The 20,049-nt window shown below is 44.9% G+C and overlaps 1 protein-coding gene across 1 annotated transcript in view; it reads right to left on the minus strand.

The window, feature by feature from the left end:
• GALNT17 (polypeptide N-acetylgalactosaminyltransferase 17) overlaps positions 1 to 20,049 on the minus strand; it is a 205,417-nt gene that overhangs the window by 127,239 nt on the left and 58,129 nt on the right. The gene's annotated exons all lie outside the window — the stretch shown is intronic.

Consider the following 20,049-nt stretch of genomic DNA (forward strand, 5'->3'; position numbering starts at 1 on the left):
CAGCAGTGCTCTCTAGGAAGACAGCAGTGACAGAGCATCCTCTGGGCTGGGAGAGCACCAAGGGCAGGGTGCAAAGCCACAGTTCACTTAACTCAGGTTGCGTTTGTGTGTCCATGCATGTCCGTAGGCACATAACAAAAGGCAGCCGCCAGAACAGAGCAAGTCTTTCCTCGTTTAAAGAGAAACCTCACCTTCCTGTTCTGTGCTAAGATTAACAGCTGCTCAGAAGTCAGTTGTGTTCTTAAACTGCACTTGTGAATTTTCTTCCAATTTGCCTTGGAACGAAATGAATACAAAATGACCCTTGGTTAAATAGTTTTAGTAAATGTTTTAGCTCTCTTAATAGATTCTTCTGAATACATTTCAGCCTCTGAAGTATCCCAGCAGAGCACTGCTGTGAATTGGTGTCTTTGTACTTCACAGCCAGTATAGGTTAAAAACAAAGATTTGCAATCATTTCTCTGGGTTTCAGGAGTAACTGCTTAACTCGAGCTTCATTTTGGTGGCTAGGCATCTGCTCAGGCACATTTCTGCATATCAGAGACAGAGAGAGGTGGAAGGTGGTCCCATATCACCTACCAGCCAGCTTCATCCCTGGCAAGCAACAGGTTCACGTTATGTGAGTACACCAGGCATCACAACCAAGGACACACACGGAGCAGAATTGTGGCAGCTCTAAGCAGAAGAGATCTTTCAGGTAACCCACAGCTCTTTGAGGAGCACATGCAGTTCCCAATGAGATGCAGATGATGTTTTATGCCACACTTTACCCTAAATAAAAGCCTAGCCTTAATTAAGCACTTGCAGAAAGCAAACAGGCTATCTTTAACTAATTTAAGCAACTTAAATTCTCCATCTTTCCCTATAATAAATACGTGCAAGGGAAGAGCAAGAAAACGAGCCTCGCTGCTCCCTCTCCTCATTCATGATGGATTAGACATGCAACATTAGCAGAGTTCGTAGAATTACAATGAGCATTTACCAAGTAAATCCTGCCCAGATAAGCAAAGAAAGAACGAACGCAGGAATGATATCCAGGTGTAGCTTCAAGCTCATTGACTCGCCAACAACGACTCTGTATTTAATTGTACTGGGTGTTTCTTAGGCAACTGCAGGCATTCTTTAGACTCCAAAATGAGACACAAGAGATGAAGATTTTAACAGAAGCACGGTTCTTTATGAATCTTCTTTAGTTAAACAAGCATGCTGGATGAAAACAAGGATGTATTTCCTAATTTAACTGTTGCATACCCTAAAGCAATCCAAGCTCTCTACAAACAGGAATATACCAAATGCCAAAAAGTATCTTCCAAGAAGCAGATCTCTCTTTAAAATGAACAGTCACAATGGGGTGAAATGACAACAGATTCTGAAATCCTTGCACAAAGTTGAACTAAACAGACTATGAGATTAAAAATCTGCTTTCTATATATATGTTGACACCTGCTAAACTGAAGGAATAGTGGTCATGGGATCAAGAGCATTTCCTTTTAATGACTGCACACCCCTGGGCAGCCTCCCCCATGGTGCACACTTCTGGGGAACAAAGAACTCAGTTTGTGATCAAAGTGGTTTGGAGGAAAATTCACAATGAATCCTCTGAGGTTCGCGTGCTGATGATTTGCATTCACCCTGCACTCCTCTTATCACTGTTCTCCTCACCTGGTTGCTGAGGACAGGTGAGCAAAGATACGGGGAGAAGAGAGAAGTCAGGGAAGGAGTGGGGACCTCAAATACCCGCACTGCTCGTGTGTGCAGAGCTGCAGTTCTTTATCGGCAGGCGGGAGGACGCAAAGGCTTCGCATAAACGCCGCGCTCTCTCTCTGGTGGCTTTGGCTGCGACCACAGGAGTGGGGAAGGCAGCAATTTGAAAACAAATTAACCTCAAGTTTGTCAGCCTTCCTCACGTGGGCCTCTCTGGTGCAAAAAGCAGCTGGGTTGAGGGAAGCTCTCTGCCCGCAGCCACGTGCTATTGGACTGCAGCCCCCAGGCTCCACCGCAGAGGTTCATTACCGACGAGCTGATGTGTCAACAAACACTCGTGCAGGAGAACACCTGGTGCTTCTGTGCTCTCGTGGGGCTGGGGAGGGGGGAGAAGAGCTCAATCTCAAACAATTAGAAGGGTCAGCAGAGAACTTGTTAAAACAGCAGGAATACTGACCACAAGAGATGGGAAGCAGTTTGGCTGATTTGTTTTTCCTTCTAAGCATTTTAAACACAAAAGGGACTGATCCAGACTCTGCTGTGCTCAGTGTTTCAGGTGAAGCAGAGAGGAGTGGCACAGCCAGCCAGCACTGAGCCTGGGTCCCAGCAGGAGCAATGACGAAGGGCTCAGGGACGAGTCCCCAGGCATGCCCGTGCCTTTCAGCAATGTGCCAGCTACCAGACCACATCTGAGGTATCATCCCTCCTGCCCCTGCTCATCACCCTCTGGTGAGAAAGCATTCGGCTGATCGCCAGACAGCACCCTCCAAATTCAGCTCCCAGGCCAAAATACATCTAGACTCAGGATTCAAGACTGGCTAATTATCCAAAAGTGAACACACACACAGCCAGAGCTCGATTCTGGCACAGCTGCCATCCTCGGCCCAGACCGTGGGCTTGTCTCTTCGGGGACTTGCAATTAACGAGATAAATGTGACACTCGAGAACATCCTCAGGGGGATTTGAGGCTAACCAGCAACAGCGAGAAGCTCTAGAATAAGCCTGTTGTGCTGAGGTTTTTGCCAAGCTTATTCAGATAACACCACAGGAAATCCATTTTTGCACAGGCTGGAAGACCTCTGCAGCTCCTCGTGTGTTCTAGGAGGACGATCCTAGGTTTTATTTCTAATGCTCTGCTCACACCCTGGCCAGTCTGCTTGCAAGCAACTCTGAGTCCAGTAAAACTGGATTTCCAAAGCAACAACTGCATGCATTGTGAAAATTTTTACATTTAAAAAAAAATTACAATGGTGAGACCAACACAATACATCTTTGCTGGTGTCATGTACTGAAATTCATAGACTTAAAGACCAGCACCTCTTCTTAAATTGACATTTGCCCACTACCAGTTTTCCATCATTACCAAAAGCTTGTTTCAGAAACTTCTGCCCCCCCCCGGTACCAGGTGCTCAGCAGCAGAGCGCACATCAGCCTGCGGACCCAACGCAGCGCTGCCAGACACAGGCACTGTGCCAGTTTACAAAAGGGCAATACCTGGCCTTTTACATCAGAAAATAGCACAAATTGGAGAAAATTCAAGTAGACTGCAGTTGATCCCTCACACTTCCCTCTTTGGTAGGCAAGAAACACTCGACTGGTAAAGCGCACACCACCAGCTACTTGCCAACACCTGTAAACTAATTAGCACAGGTTACACACTGACATTTTCCCCACTAAATCCTGCTCTCCTCAGATAAATGTAGTTCGGCACCTGCTTGCAGGATTTATATCAAAATACCATGAATCAATAGCAAAAAGAAACAGATCCCTTACGGTTTTGTGTCTCATTTAGATCAATGGGATATCAGAGTAAGAGGCATTTTATGCCCCATTAAATCATGCTTGACTATGTCCCATTAAATCATGCTGACAAAACTCTCAGGAAGTTTTGTCTTACTTACGTATGGCATCGGGGGGTTAAGTTAAGGACCTCTCTGAGCTTTCATTGGGAAGTGTTGCTTGTCCTTAAGTACAGGAGAATGGGATTTAATGGGGTTTTACTCCATCTTTGGTCCAGCGAGAAGGCAGATGGGTGCAGAGAACCTGACACTACCTCACTGTGGACACTTGCACCTTTCTCGGATCCAAGATCTTTATTTTACACAAAAGCCCAACTCTGCAATCAGGAGAACACACAAGGAAGCACATGAAATATAGCATATTTGCAGGGGGTATCTTTCACAGTGACTTCTTTATGCAAGAAGCCATTCAGAAATAAATGAAGGATGAGGAGGGGAGATGGGGGGGAGGGAAAATACGTCTGAGTTTATGCCGAACAGCTTGCCGTACGTCAGGCTGTATTAATCAAGTTAGCAAATTTTAAAACAAAACAAAAAAAAATCACGTTTTGCTACTATGCCTGTCTGCTGCAGGAGGCTGCCTTTGAATCCTCTGATCATTTGTTTTATGCCCACCACATAGCTGTAAATCTACTCTTCAGTGCAGCAACTGAGATTAGGATGTTTATTGGCTGTCTGGGTGACAGAAAAGGGATATCATGTCATTTACTGCTTCGTGATCCCACGGCAGAAAAATAACCTGGAATCACAGCAAGCGCTCCTGGAGCACAGGGAGGCCACAAGATGACAAGTGACATTTCAAAACGCTTCTCTGCTCCGTGATTTAACATGATCCACTCTATTAATTAATGCACATCAACTGGCTCCTGGAGCACCAAGCTATTTCCATCTTGCACCGACCACCCTGAGTCGCACTGTCTGCTATCAGGCGGCTGACAACCAACCTCAGGCGGTCTCTGCACCTTTGCTGCCCCAGTACGAACCGCCACCAGCACACCTCGCCTGGAATATGGACAGATCCTAGCGCAGAGCAGGCACCCGTCAGTCGCAGCAGCCTGATCCTTCAGCTCCAGATTAAGCCACGCTGGCACAGAGCTAGCAGCAGATTTGTATGCCTATGCTGTGACCCGATATATTACATACGGTGCATCTCCTATGGATGGCAGGCACTGTCAGGTAGCACCTTTCACAAAAATCAAAGCAATAAAAGAAACGCAACAATTTAAGACAATAACACATCATATTCTTTCAAAGGCCCTACCCATTGAGAACAGGACTGTCATCTTGTACTCCAGAAAAAACTAGTAACAGACATTAGCCCACAGAAGAAGTCCAAGAGCAGCTGGACAGCCCTGCAGCTCACCCTGCTCCCAGGGCATTTTCCTCTCCAGATAACAAAAGCAGAAATATTGCTAGTGCTGAGATCCAGTAACCACTAATCCCAGATGCTGCACCAAAGACTGTATCCATCACTGACTCTAGAAGTTATCGCAGAATGTAGCAGATATGCCTCACTCAAGTCATCCACACCTGACAGCACACGCATCCATTTTCCACAGAACCTCAAATCATTAAGACCATCATTTTTTCCTAATTTGTCCCTGCTGTACTGTCTCTGAGCCCTTCCTCCCCAATCCATATATAAATATGCCTACCAAAATTTTAAGTGAAGATTAAAAACCATTAAGCAGAAAGTATAGCTGTTCTCATTTCTAGCGAGAAAGCAGAACTCCATAAATCTGTAAAGTCTGCTTTGGATGGATGTGCCCTGGGTCCCAAATACACCCAATGTTTTAAGGGTAATACCTGGATCTAGTCAAAAAGTAGGCTTCAACAGGCTGTCTGAAAATGATCCATCAGTTACCTGAATTTCCTAATGATGTATTTCTAATGAATCACTCCTCATGCCTGTAAAGCACCACAGATCATCCATCCTGGAGCTGTCTGAAGCCATCTCTCCAACTGCACAATGGGGGTGCAATAAAATGCAGCGGTTTTTGTCAAGATCCAGACACAGATGAGCTGGAGGGAATATCAGGTGGTAAAGAGATATTAGGAAAACCACCACTGGAGGAAAAGTATCTGTTGCTGCAGACGCAGAGCCCTGATGGTGCTTTTAATCCACAGTTTTAAAGAAGGCAGAGAAAAACCTAACCTCACACCCCCTGTGCCTTAAGACACGAGGGCAAAACATTCACCATCTGCTCTGAGAGACAGTTTTGTGTTGTACAGAACCAGACACAATAGTTTTGCCAGGAGCTGTTTTCCTCCAGGCTGGTGCTACCTCAGCAATACCCCAGGCACATTTTGGAGCATTCGCAGAGCTTCTTCTTGCGGATCTGGCTATTGTCCGTTTGGTCTGCAAATGCCCCAAAGCTGATCTCTGCAACAGTCCCATCAGCACAAACCCTTCTCCAAAGGTCGTTTCCAACTCTACACTCAACTCAGTAGATCCTCGCTGTATGGGATGCAGGTGTGAAGTCAAAGAGAAGGCGTTAAGAAATGCTAACAAAAAACAAAACCTTCACGTAAAAGGAAGCACTCACACATGCCCTGCAGCACAAGACAAGCACCACAAAGGGGTCCTGGGCAAGACCACAGTGCCCAAACCAGACAGCAGAAGCCACATCAAAGCCTCCTAAGACACAGCTGCATCTTCCCCCAAGCTGCATTGTTATTTTTTAAACACGCAGCTAACCAGTACCTGAACAGCAGCAAAAATTGAGGGAAAGCCAGAGGCAGTGCAGTGATACCCGTGTGGGGTCCCAGCCCCCCCACTTGCCTGCCCTTGATTTCAAGACCACCCAAATAAGCTGCAGTTGATGTTCCTGATCCAACACAAACCTGCAAGCCTGCCCAACAGGCACACGATGCTCTGGTAGGAACCCCCTGGGCAGCGTGTCCCAGCGCAGACCATCAGGAAGGCAAGTCTTCAAGACAAAACACGCGGGGCAGAAAGGCAGCAAAGGGAATCCAGCCACTGCGGGCCAGGCTCAGGTGCCACCGCTGCAAACTGCGGAGGGAGGGTGAAGTTCCTGAGCCCGTGTTGCAGGCAGGGCAGAGCTCACCCTACCAGGAACAGCTGGCAGGCATGGGAAGAGTTCGGGCAGTCACGCTGCATCCGTTCACCTCGTGCCACGGCACGCATCCTGCCCCACGCCACCGCTGCCACCACCAAGACAGCCAGCCTCCTCTACACACGCAGCATCCTTGTACGCACGGAAGCATCTCTGTTCAGTGCCCCACAAAGCATGGGAGAGTTTTACAGTGTCACACATTCAATAAGCAAGACAAGCTAGCAAAACTTTATATATATAAAACTTCTATATACTTCGTGTAGTGGGAAAGGCCACTAGCAGGCTGAAAATCCCCATGACATGAGTCCCACCCTGTAAGACAGCACCAGATAACATCAGTTCCTATTGATTTTCAACATCAGTGCAACGTGACTGTTGACATTAAGAGAAGAATAGCACACCCTACTTGGAGACTTACCTGTGGTGCTGGCTTTAAGTTTCCCATTTCCACCACTGCAGGAACGGTCACTACTTGACTCATGAAGAGGTGATGCAGAATAATGCATGCAACTGCCCAAAAATGAATTACCAGCAGATCAGAAACTTAAAAGTCTGCTGTATGACCTTTCTATCCTGTTAGAGTAAGGCTCTTTTCCTATTTTCTCCCTGTTGATGCTCAACCCTCCCTGGGCTGCCCATAGCTTTGCGCCCTCCCCTCAGCCCAAAGGGGGAGCATTCCCCATCCTGCTCTTCCAGCGCAGGAGGACAGGATGCCACGCACAGCCTCTGTGTTGTCAGGCAGGACAGGCAGGCTCTGCTCTGCATGGATGTCAAGTATGAAAAATACACACTGGAGAAAAGGTCAACACAGTAACAGCAGGCTGCTTTCCTGCAACGTTTGAACAATTTAATTGGTCTGACTAAGGCCTGGCACAGGAAAGCATTAGGCAGCATCACACAAGGTAGTTTTGGAAGCACACGGAGCTTTGTTCTGCTCTCAGTGTAAGGGATGCATCGATGGCCACAAGCCAGTGCTGGACTCGCTGCAGTGGCTGCCACAGGCAGAGGGTCCCAGCAGCAGAAGCCCTCCGAGCTAGCCTTGACAGCTGTTCAGGCTGATTGATCACCAGCGTACCTATCTAATGGCTACGTCATCATTAGCTTTGACTCCACACCATTACTCATCTCTGAAGAAATGCCCTTTAGGTCTGTTCAACACACCATTCTCCTGCACCGCACAAAGGACCAGAAAGCACATCCCTTCTACGTGCCCTTTTGGGACGCCAACATCAGGAACCAAGGAGGAGGGCAAACACCTGTGCCTGCAGAACGCCCCACATCTTTAGGGCTCTGTTGCTTCTGCATCCTATGAAGTTACCCCTGTAGCTACTAATGGGGGTCCCTTCTAGACCCTCTCCATCTCTTGTATGTGATCAGCTATAATAAATAGCCATGAACTGGACAGAAAGAAGTAGGCATGAAAATCCATGCTAGTTGCAAGGCTGCACAAAACGGGCACAACCCTGTTCCAACTTGCCTGTGGAGAGAGACGAAGTAGGCAAAGATTTTAGTGGTTTTGATTATGGAGACCACACTTCTTCATAAAAGATCTCAATGATAGCTTTTTCACAGCTTTCTTCCTCTCCTACATACTAGAGTGGCTAGATTTTCTTCCTCCCTTATTTTTTAATTCTGAGCACCGAGTAGTTCTCAAATCTGGCTCTTGAAGTTAGTTGTTAATCATTTCTTTGCTGGCCATCACACAAAATAAATCCAGCTAACGTGCTTATCCCTCGCTGACATTTCATTCTTGTATAAGGCTTGAGGGTTTGAATATTTAAATAGGCAAATATTCTTTTTGATTAGTAGAATAAATGATTCTTGTTACTTATAGTCCTTAAAAACAGTTAGGCTTGCAAAAGTACTCAACTATGTTGGCAGAGCTTTTACACGATTTGTAGGTTTTTCTACAAAATGTGGTTCAGCACAAGAGAGAGTTCAACTTAATAAGCTCGTATATTTTCAGATACATCTCCTACAATGATATATGGAATTGCAACATTAAAGCAAAGGTGCATAAAAGAAAACCAGTTTAGAATTTCTGCACGTTCAGTGGAATTCTCCCCTAAATTACTATCACATAGATTGCTGTTTTGCTAAGCTCTTGTAAAGCCAAGCTGGAGCAAACATTGTCTTGCAACTAAAAGAATCATCAATACATCTCTCAGTGCATAGGAAGCTCTGATCCTTTAGTTCCCGAGGCTGCACTGTCAGAGCAATCCCCATACAAGACATGCTATAAATTTCGACCCATTATCCAGAGAGGGTACCAGGACTTTTTTGGTGTAGCAGGGTCCCAGCAGCAGGTTAACACAGTATGGTTTACAGACCTACAGGCAGCCTTTTGCTGCCTATCACCAGGTATACACCTTTCAGAATAGTTCAGGTAATAACATCCACTGTCTCTGCTTCCTGCATAGAGCCCCTGGGCTCTTTGCCTGCTCCTCATCAGTCCCACGAGGACAACATACAGCATGACAAGGTAGGGCTAGACACTGACCAGTACTTTCATCCCATGGGGCCACATTGCAAAGAGGCAAATGTACCTCCCTTGGGACCAAGCCTGGACGTCCCTGGAAACCACGGAAATCCACAGAACTGCGGATTCTGAGGTCTGTCGAGTCTTCAGGAGAAGGAGTCTGCTCTCCTCTTAACTAAGACACCAATAATTTAAGCAGTACTCGGTGCCACTCAAAGTTAATATCACCTCTTTAAACAAGGGAATGAAGAAATTAGATGGTGAACCCCAAGGCCACAGGAGGTCAGGGGGACTCAGCAACAAAACCCACAGGTCCCACAGCACTGGCTCTGCCAGACTGCTGACCTATCTGTAATCCCAGGCAATGCACAACAGACAGGAAGAAAATTCGAGTTTTTTTTTTTTTTTTTTTGTCAGTTTGTTTGAAAACGGTCTACTCCAAACAGAGTTTGGAGTTTATTGTCAAAATAGGCACGGACTGAAGGAACAAGCTTTGAAGATTGCTGTCTATAGCGTTTTACAAAGACAGGCATCATGTCATCAAGGCGAGAAGCACCCTGACCTCCTGTGGGGCGCGGATCCAAAGCAAAGCCTGCTCTCAACTTCACCAGCACCGTGCTGAGCAGCCCCTGCACCTCCACTGAGGAAGGAGCAGCACCGCGCCAGCCAGCATGGGAACGCTGACTCTGCTACAACGGGGCAACCAAACCCTCCGCATTACAGGCTTCTAAGTGCTCAGAGGTCACAAGATGAAAGGCAGTAATGTAAAACTGTAAATTAACAGTGTATGTTTTGACACCCTCTATTAGAGGCGTCAGCTGCTCATGTAGCCGATCACGCAGACACAACAGTGGATGTGGCTAATTAAGAGATGTTCAGACTAAGGCAGAAGTCAAAGCTTCCTCTGAGGTCAGCAAAGAGACACTGGCATTGCCAAAGGACAATTTACTCCACCCCTCTCTCCAAGGTAGGGGTATCTTGCTGTCAGGTGTAACTGATGCTGCTACTTTTGGGGTTCACATGCTGGGAAGCGAACCCTTGCCCTGGCAGCATCTCTCAGGGCAGCGACTTTGGGGCAGCAAGCAGCCAGCAGCCTTACACAAACAGCTTCACAGCTCTGCTTTGGTACATTGGTATAGAACTGTCTCAGCCATAAGCCTTGCCCGCCAAATTTAATATTCAATCCTTCCTATATGGCCTTACCTTCCGAGCTTCTTACTAGAATAGATCTCATGGAAACTCAAGATTTTGACATCCGCTGTATGTACTTAGGACAGTGAATAAGAAAAGTGGCTAACGCTTGTGCTGCCTTGAACACCGGGTGGAACAATGCTACTGCTCTAACAGGTAGTATAAAAGTGATGAATTTAAAAGAAATAGCTGGTTTTTAGAGATAACTTTTCTGGGTAATAGCAGATCCACTCTGATGACTGGTTTATGAACTGGCAAGATTAAGAGGTTTTAAAACGACCTCTTCCGTTATGTGCAGAAATCACCTCCTAAGTTTACATAACCTGTCAAAATTGGACCAGCGTCCAGCAGAGGGGTGTTGCTCAGCCCTGCGTGGCAAATTTCTGCATGGTGAAAATTGAACAGAGGGAGCTCTGCAGCCCCGGCAGGAGCCTGCTGGAGCCAGCACCACCACAACCCTCCCGCACAGCGCAGACTGCTCACCGAGGTCACAGCCACCTACCGCTGGGTAACAGACGCGGGCCACTTGGTTTGGGAAAAAAAGCAAGTCAGAAGCAATACCAAAGAGATGTAAAATAAAGGATGAGGTTGATTTAGGTCTGCATTTCTACTTGTATTCCATTTTTGGTTACTAGTTAACTGAATTCAACTAACTGGCTAAAAAATGTTGCTGTCCCCTGTTAGTGGCAGGGGACATTACGCATGGAGAGGGTGAGAAGCTTCTTGAAGACTGGAGAGGTTTTATAGGGACGGAGTTCAAAAGCAATGACTGGCCACATTGTCTGTAGTCTTGTTTTTCACGAAATAATTGTTTTCTGCTTCAAGAAACACAAGTGGCCAAGCACACACTCCAACATGCCAGACGTTTCTCTCTATTCCACAGATAAAGATACACACCACCACTGCTGTTCTGTGGTTAAAGTTGCTCCTGGATGAATTTTATACTCTTACCTGCTGCACTCGCCTCCTCGCGGGGGGGGGGGGGGGGAACAACACCACGCACACAAAGAAAACACAAGAGAGACAACAATGGGAGACAAAACTGACAGGCGCAGAGTCCGAGCATGCAGAAGAGAGGTAATCCAGCTTACGCGGGTACAAAACACAACGCCATTCACGTACCTACTAGGCAGCTCAGAGAGGAATCCAACCCAATACAGCCAAACACAACCTGAACTGCTACAGGGTTAAGAATCAAAAAGCTTGTCTGTAATTTTTAACTATGAGCTTGAGGTGGTATAGTGAGGAATTTCAAGTGTACCCCGTAGTTTAGGTATCAGACCTTTTTTCTTTTTTTTGCTAAGCCTATTCAATACCTGCCGTTATCTACAGACATCCAAATGACAACAGGTTCACAGCTATCTAGCACAGACACTTTGGAAAAGTCTTTTACTATTACTTAAACCCAAAGAACATGATTTAAGACTATAGATTTGTTTGCTGCTGCAACTGAAATACTAACAGGAGTATCTAAAGGCCAACGCATTGGAAGTCAGCTCCTTTCTCACCCTGCCACAACCAACAACTCCCAGAGGAGACAGAAGCACAGTGCAACTTCAGGCCGTAAATACAGACTGGCTTATTAGGTACGTTTTCAGGCAGCAATGGCTATGATATACTTGCTGTGCGCAGACACCAAAAAAAGCAGTAAACGTGTATGGAAATACATACAGTGATACGTGGTCCACACCTTACCAATACACACTTGTCATTTATCTATATATAACCAGAGGTTTGGGGCCACATCTGATATTTGCTAAAGATGAGCAAACACCCACAAGCCACACAAACAGAAGATTCAGGAGTCTTCTTCCCTCTCTTCCTCACCTTATGAATGCTGACTTTTGTCTCAGGTCTCATGGGGAGCCAGTAAAAGTCTAACACATAAAATCATCTCCCACCTGCACAGCCAAATTCAACACATTAATTAATACACATCCAAGACTTGACTTTTCTTTTTTGCCTGTAGCCGGCAGCTATTCACAGACCGTCTCCCAGCCCAGCACACACTCTGCCTCGCCACAGAAAACCGCTATGTACTTTGTATCGATGCAGCTGAAAACCTGGGAGGTAAATTCTTATATATCAATGGTGCACTGATTGGATTGAATGATTTACTGAGGCTTGGGCTGCAAGGCACCGTGACTAAAACACAATACATTATAAATCATGTTACAATCTTCTGCTGTCTCCGCACACACATTGTGTACACCCAGGCAGGTTCAAGCGTGCTCAAGTTTCCTTAATCCTGCCAAATTTACTGCTTCACAGCTTTTACTCGTATATCCGTACCAGGTTCAGTCTTTAAATCTCAGTAGAAAAACAAAGACTTCCATATCCTTCTGAACTGATGACAAATAATTCCACAAACTAAAGCTATTGACTTCAAACAAGCTTCATTCAAGTTCCATTCACAAAAATAAAGCTTCACCAGGAAATGAATTGATCTTCATTTGGCTTTTGTAAAGATTATGAACAAGCTTAAAAGAAAGCAAATGTTCAGACTGCTATTCATAATGTCACTTCCTAATCATGCTCCATTCATTGATTGCTTATTTTAGGTCCTATTTTGCTGATTCAGTTGCACATGTCTTCTTGCAAAAGACATTATCAATATTAAATCAATTGTATCTACCCTATGAAGTACATGGAACAGAAAACCATTTTCTATTACCCAAGAATTTTAAAAGACCTAATGCCGTCTGGTACGGTTTTATGCTTATAGATTCAGAACACAGGATTCTCATAAATTGTATTTCTGATCATTAAACCTCTAAAACTCATTGAATTTCTTCATGAAAGGTTTTTTGTTTTTAATTCCTACCTTATTTCCAGTAACTATTTCTCAGAAAAGTTGTGCTTTATATTTTTTACAGCTAGGGGTATCAAAAATAAGCACTACAATTTATATATTTAGGTACATACAGGCATTTTAAGTGCACATTACTTACTCAGCAAGTTCTAACAAGAAACGATCTCCTAAGTTGTAAAAATAGGATGTGCAGAATGGGATTTATTTTTGTGACAGGCTCTTGCAATAAAGTTATTAGGTTCAGACAGGTCTAAGGGACATAAAAGCCAGAGCCATTATGAGTGTCACATCCACTTACCCATCTCTCCCAGTGCACACAAGCTATTTCACATAAATGAAGAAAGAGAGTCATTGGGAGACCCTCAGTGGAGGATTGATTGAATGGCCCCAACTCAGGGACAGTGAGGAGCAAAAAGTAATGAATTTTTAAATTATTTCAACAGATTCAAGCTTTGTGGTTGACCATCCTCCAAAACATGCCATCGACTGCATGACAGACTCACCCACCTCCCCGTGTCACTCAGCTCTGCCACCCATCCCCGCGCCCTTCCCAGCCAGCTGCCCGCACACTACGCTGCCTCGGATGCTGGAGAACTAAACAAACGGCTTCAGGACCAACGCTGGCAGACAGCGGTGCTTGACTCATTCCTCTGCCTGCCCTGGCTGTGCATATACAACTGATTCAGAAGCTCCTGAGGCAATAGAAAAGCCCTCTGCAAGACAGACAGGTCGGTAGCACAAACACACAAGCTTTGTTTCCTTTGGAAGGCAATTTAGAAGAAGCATATCCAAATCTTAATTTGGTTCATTTATTTTCATAAGTATGATTTAGTCAGAAGTATTTCTAACGCAGGTATTTTTCAGTGCAGGAGTTCAGAAGAGGGCAAATGCTGGTTGTTAAACTATACTAATGCCATCCTCCTCCTAAGCGTGTGCTTAATACTTATGTTTACACTAGTAAATGTTTTATGGCACACTTCACATACATTAGTCTTTCCTGAAGCATCATGTTCCAAACTCAGAAGAACAGGAAATAATTTTGCAGTCAGGAAGGGAAATTTGACAATTAGTGGAATCCATTGCGTAAAAAAATTAGGTACTGTGTATACAAATCCAGGGTCACAGTGTTTCTAGATTACACTGATGCAGAATGATGATAGTAACAGAATCCCATAACAGCCACTAAACAAACTCTAGAGTTACTTTCCCAGAAGCACTTTCTTACCAATAAAGTTAAAAAAGATGCTTGGGACTTCTAAGCCCCAAAGGCTTTTGACACTTTGACTCCACGCAGAGCACATGTAGTTGTCAGACAAACCCTGCTTCAAGGATCTTTACTTCAGAAGAAAACCAAAGCTGTTTTGTGTCTCTACATACATCCAGAACAAAAGGTAAAAACAAACATTTCAGTAGGAAGTTAAATTAACCAGCAAACACCAAGCACAGCTAGAAAAGAGTTCAGAGACTTCTCTTGCCCAGTTTTCAAGAAATACAGCTATTGGAAGTCCGATACCAATCCCTGCATACACGCATACTGGGATGCACTACAGAATAAAGATCAATACCAGTATGTATTCAATAGTGCAGTGGTTTGTATCAGTGCTGGAAAAGCAGCACAGGGATAAAGCAGCCAGATGTGGGGCTCTTCCCTGGCACAAACTGTCCCGAGGCCCACAGGAGATGCAGCCAGGGCAGGCGGTGCCAGGCTGCACGGAGACCGGGCGCCTGCTCTTCACCTCTCACGTACCTGATGAAGCGGGGGAAGAAAAGCCACATCCTTTCAGCTCTGAAGCTGGATTTGCTGCATTCGCAGGTATCGTTCTATGCCCGTGAACCTCACATCAGAGAGGGGACAGATCTGGCACATCCTCAAGCGTTCCTTCGGAGAGCACAAGGAACACGTGCAGGCTAAAGATGTGTAAAGCAACACAGAGCCCTAAAAGCATTCAGAGATGGGACAGACCTGGCAGGACAGTGTGCTTGGATAGAAAATATCCAGCAACCAGTCTCTGAACAGCAAAGCTGAACCCTGTTCTGAGGAATGTTTCCTTTATGCCAGAGCCTTGATGCTGACGCCTGCTGCTCGGTTTCTTTACTTTCTCTCCCGGAAGATGTTCAGGTGGCATCTTACCAAGCATTGGAATGTGTTGCTTTGTCCATGCTGAAGCCACAAAATGCCAAGGGCAAGAGTTTTGCACACAGTGCTGGTTCAGACTACAAGTATCCAGTATCAGAATGGCTCGGGCTGGAAGGGACCTCACAGCTCACCCGGTTCCAACCCCTGCCATGGGCAGGGACACCTCCTACCAGATCAGGTTGCCCAGGGCCTCGTCCAGCCTGGACTTGAACACCTCCAGGGATGGGGCATCCACAGCTTCTCTGGGCAGCCTGTGCCAGTGCTGAGAGTAAGAGAGAAGATACGCCCCTAGTTCTGTTTTTGGTTTTGCTTTTTTTTTTTTTTCCTGGAGATGGAAGTATATTTTAAGACACTCCCATGTACTTACTATTCAAGCAGGACTTCTCATCTGAAACACCGTCATGGCTTTTCTCCTTCTTACATGGCCCTTGGTTCCTTGCTAGCTTTTCCTTCACTTACTCTAAGAAGAAAACTAATACATCCTGCCTCTTTCTTGCTATTGTTTGTAGACAGGATTACGAGAAAAGAAAAAGAAAAAAGAAACCCTTTGCAAGAGCTAAAATAACGTATCGTGCACACAAGAGAAAGAGCTCTTTTGATCTCCTTGGTCTGCAATAAACAGCAAGGACTACTATTTCCCAGCAAACATCACCAGTATTAATTCAAACTGTTTTTGTCTTTTAAGCACTGTCCTTCTCCTCAGACTCATTTCATCAAGCCTGGCTAAACACCCTAGGGCAGGACATGACTAAGCAACTTGCATAATATCACAAAAGTGTGACTCCAGAAATGTTTCAGCTACTAAAGAAACTCGAGGAAACCACCAATAAGGAGCTCTCTCACTTGCTACAATAATATTTGCAGATCTCAGCCACACTTAACAAGAAAAATAGGCTTGTTTGAGAGGGAAAAGAGAGGCAATAAACACTTTGTTTCAAGCAAACCTTGAGGGAGCTCATATGCCTTCCAGTTTGAGAAGGAAATGAGATGATGCACACGATGCTAGATGCATGAAGTACAGGGCAGTCTCCTGCACAAATCATGAGATACGCTGAGAAAGTATCACATTCCAGTATCTTAGCACAAAGAGAAAATCGAGATCAAGGCATCTGCAAAACCAGGTCATTTTAGTTATTCCCACAGTGGCAGAGATCTGCTTTTCTGCACAAGAAAATAAATAAATACTGTAGGACACAAAACCTCCAGATCTTCCTGGCCCTGGCTGAGCCTCATGGCACAAACCACTGCCGACCTCAGCATCTTTGTGGGAGGCAGAGACAGCCAGCATCCAGACCAGGATCAGAACATCTCAGATGCAAAGGCAGATCTCACAGGCAAGGGACTGAATTAGTGGTCTCCAAGGCCCATGCTCCTGGACAGTTCTGATGTAACCAAGTCATATCTGCATTCACAACTTTCCAAAGCTGTATGCAATTTTGAGAATTAATAAAAAAAAAAAATAATAAAAATGTTTGGTTTTTCAACACCCCTGTAACCTAAGTGGAAGCTGAGACCCAAAGAACCCCCATGGCAGAGGTCAAGGAGCTCTCTGTAGGTGCAGAGAGACTTCAAAGGCTGCAATGCCTCCTGCTACAGCAGTTTCTCCACCCCAGAACCTGTTCAATCGCTAAATAAAAATAAAGTCAAGAACAGGTTTAGTTCCTTTAAGTTGTGAGAGAACAGCCCAAAGTCTCCTTTATAACTCTGTCTTTCCCACCGTGCCCCACTCAAAGAAAGAGCCTCAACCAGGAGCTATGCAGAAGTCTCTGGCAATAAAACCAGTTGAAGCCAGATGGTGCTAAAAAGCCCAATTGCTCCCAGGCTCCCAAGGAAGGCAGCTACAGAAATAAAAGGGTGATTCAGCCACTTGAGACACTTGAGCGTAATGGCTCTGACTCAACCCTCAGACACGCCACTGGGAAAAATTAAAATCAAGTCAGTGATATGTAACTGTTTAATCTTCAGCAACTGCTTCAGTGATGGTTGAGCTCTGCCCAGGACACTGCTCTAAGGCCACGTGGACCAGCTAATAAACGCAAACCTTTTACCAGTTGCATGCTGTGAAGAAAACAAAAGCAGGTCATGCTCCCTACGCACCACCACCCCCTAACCTCCCCATGTTTTCCCATGCTCTGCCTGAGCCACATACAGGAACTAAAGGCAGGCAGTGGGAAGGGGTAGGGGCTCCTAGCTAGGAAGCCCTCAAAACTGCTGAACACTAAACTTGAAGAAATTACCCATCACTTGCACAGTTTTTCCTCCTTACTTTAATACCTTGTGTTGACTTGAAGCTCGCTTGCATGAGAACAGCTGCTCAGAGATTTGCGGCAGCAGGAATATGTCATCTTCACCCAATGATTCAATAGTCCTCGCAATTGTGGGTATTATTTTTCTTAAATCTACTCCTTAATCCCATAATGCCATAAAACACCACTGAATCAGAGCTTAGCAGGATTTCAGAGAGGAGCAGACTTTTAAAGCGTTAATGAGAACTCCACATTTATTTTAGATAGGATAGAGAAGAGAGAATAGAGAAGAACGCACCAGATGGGCAGATTATTTCATAGTTCTCCTTAATATGATTTCTTCAACCTGAAGCATCTGGTAATTCCACTATCAGAGATTAGATACTGGATAAGATGGACAGCCAGGCTGATGTAACGCAGCAATTTTTGTTCTCCTGCTACATATAAGAGGGGCTCCCATTAAATCATACAACACAGAATAAAAATAGAGGTGCATAAAATCTGGAATCAAAGTGGGGAGTGTTAGCAGCCCATAGGATCCCATGTAAATATGCTTCACGTCCAATAAAGAAAATGACTCATCATCTTAACACACACACACACATCCCAAAACCTTCACAGGCAAGCAGAAAACACTGTGAATTGATCAACCAGAAATCTCACAGATCAGCCCCGTCCTTCCCAGTTTTTGCAGGAAAACACGAACAAAACATCTCCAACCCATTTTTGGAAGATTTCTGTAAAAGCTCTGTAGTCCTCTGGCAGCACCTTAGGTACTTTTGGAACACGCATAAGACTCATCTTAAAGTCCAAAAACCTAATCAAGCTGGCTAGAAACACGTTGCTTATGCCCATCTTGTACCCTCACTGACTCAAACTTAGGGCCCCTTGCCCCAAAATACTAGTTCTGACTTACTTTAGCCAAAGAAGCAGCTTTGAGGGGGAAAGCAGAATACTTCCCTGACTCACTCCAAAAGCACATTGCATTGCACACTCAACACAACCCTTCCTAGTCAGGAGAAGGCCAGGATCAGAAACAACATCAACCAGCTCAAGGTCTTACAGGCACAACTGCCTCGCGGTATCAGCACCACACATATTTTTCATACATCCATATAATCAGCAACACCTTTTCAGGAAGCCATCCAATGTAAAGCCCAATACTGCTCAAGGGGGGAAGAGCAGAGGAGATTTCTTACCTTCCAGCCCAGATGAGCAGCCTCAGCTTTTAAGTAAAAGAAACTCTCTAAAATAAACTGCATTTTGCAGCCACAATTTGCCAATCAACTAAAAAGAGACATCACGAAGGGAAGAACCCTACCTTCTCTGAAGCACCCTCCCGTACCCAGCACCTCCTGGAGGGTCTCCTCCAGGGCCAGTGGCCTCTGTCCTTTCCACTGCTTCTGGGAGGGACTCGAAAGGCCCTTAGTTGAGACTCGTGATACCTCTTCATTGCCAATGTCTGCTTGCTGACCACCCTGAGCAGGGACACCTGTGTCTCTGACCCCCCCCCCCCCCCTTAGCCATGTTGACCACAAGGTGCAGAGCATTTAAATGTGGTGAAATTATAAAATGTGTCATGTTTCCCCTAAACCTCCCTTCACTTTAGCCACAGTCACAAACAGGAGGCAGGAAAAAGAACCACGAGGTCTGACCCAGCACAGCTCAGCACTCAGGAGAGTGACACTTGATCTCATTCATCTTTTTGTTTTAAAAAAGAGAAAATTAAAAGGACAGACTCACAAGAGTGACAGCCACTGCTAGGAACAGCCTGCGACCATCAGCATTCCGGACATCAAACAGCCTTTAGTGGAACCAAACAAGCCTCACTATTATATTTAAAACTAATACATGCTTTGTAATGCTTATCAGCTGGAGGGTTTTCAACAGTTTTTCCCACTAATGCTGCAATTTCAAAACCATTTAGGCTAATTTCCTTTGACTTGAATCTATTTTAATCAGAGACCAGGATACTTGACTTAAATGGTTTGCATTAAACCCTTCATAAAATCAGCCATAAAATTGCATGCACAAAATAGCGAATGGATCTTGAAGTCAGAAGCAGAAAAAAGCTGAAACTTTTCAAATCTTCCAGCAAAATCAGAACCTATTTCACAACCAGACCAACTGCTCTCTTACAACACCAAGACAACTGAACTCTTAAAATAGAAAAGCGGCAACAACCAAAACACCATCCTGAAGATCCTACATAGATAAAATACACTAAGTTATGCAACTGCAGTACCCACATATTCTCTCCTCCAAAATATTAGTCTAGCTCCAAAATGATGCATATTTAATAAATTGTTGTGTCTGCTCTGTCCTCTCCACCACCCTCCTACGAAATGACTGATAGTGGTACTGAGGAAAATACAATGCAAATCTAAAAATGTCAGAATTAATCCTTTTCTTCCCTGGAAGATCTGAAAAAACATTAATGCTCAAATTAATTCTCACAAAGTAATGCTGGCTCTGCTAGAAGTCAGAGTTCTGGATGAGAAATGAAAATAAGAAGCTCAGACTCAGGTAACTGTTAGAGAAGGTCTCACTTCAAGGATTTGTCATTGTAGTGGGATTTGCATATCATACAGCCAAAGTTGCAAT

This window comes from Cygnus atratus, chromosome 20 (genome assembly GCF_013377495.2).
Source record: "Cygnus atratus isolate AKBS03 ecotype Queensland, Australia chromosome 20, CAtr_DNAZoo_HiC_assembly, whole genome shotgun sequence".
Taxonomy (NCBI): Eukaryota; Metazoa; Chordata; class Aves; order Anseriformes; family Anatidae; genus Cygnus; species Cygnus atratus.